Source organism: Gavialis gangeticus, unplaced genomic scaffold, assembly GCF_001723915.1.
Source record: "Gavialis gangeticus isolate Ggan-Ray unplaced genomic scaffold, GavGan_comp1, whole genome shotgun sequence".
NCBI classification, from domain to species: Eukaryota; Metazoa; Chordata; order Crocodylia; family Gavialidae; genus Gavialis; species Gavialis gangeticus.
In genome coordinates this window covers 17,907,456-17,907,938 of record NW_017729015.1, presented here as the reverse complement: position 1 = coordinate 17,907,938, position 483 = coordinate 17,907,456, and the positions used below count along the sequence as shown (strand labels likewise).

The 483-nt window shown below is 72.5% G+C and overlaps 1 protein-coding gene across 1 annotated transcript in view; it reads right to left on the bottom strand.

Annotated features, from left to right (window-relative positions):
• The window catches only part of PDIK1L (PDLIM1 interacting kinase 1 like), a 5,823-nt gene extending 5,727 nt beyond the window's left edge, over positions 1-96 (bottom strand). Inside the window, exon 1 of the mRNA XM_019512459.1 lies at positions 45-96. The gene's annotated coding sequence lies outside the window, so the exon portion shown is untranslated. The remainder of the gene's footprint in view (positions 1-44) is intronic.
• Between the last annotated feature and the right edge of the window lie 387 nt (positions 97-483).

Sequence of the window (483 nt, the reverse complement as noted above, 5' to 3'; positions counted from 1 at the left end):
CTCGCCCGCCCCCGGCCCAGGCCCTGCCGCCGCCGCCCGGTTACCTCAGCGCCGCGCGCGGCCGCCATGATCGGCGCCTGCCCTTCCCCGCGCGACACACCCCCCCACGCCGCGCGCATGCTCGCCCCGCGCCCCGCTGCTGATTGGCTAGGGCGGCGCGAACCTCCCAGCCGGCTTTGTGGCGCGCGCCGCCTCTTCCCATTGGCTGAGGCGAGGCCGGGGGAGGAGTCTGCGGCGCTGTTCCTGGGCGCGCTGCGCTGCTGGCGGGCGTGCAAAGCAACGCAAGGGGGCGCGGGCGGGGGCGCAATGCAATGCAATGCAATGCAATGCAAGGGGGTGCAATGCAGGGGAGTGCGGCGATGCACGCAGCTGGCGTGGCTTTGCTGCCGCTGCCTCTCCCCGTTGCAAGCCCAGCCCCAGCTCTAGTGCAGACGGCCTGGATCGGTTGCATTCCCCCTCCCTCTGCTTTGCAAACGCCACCTC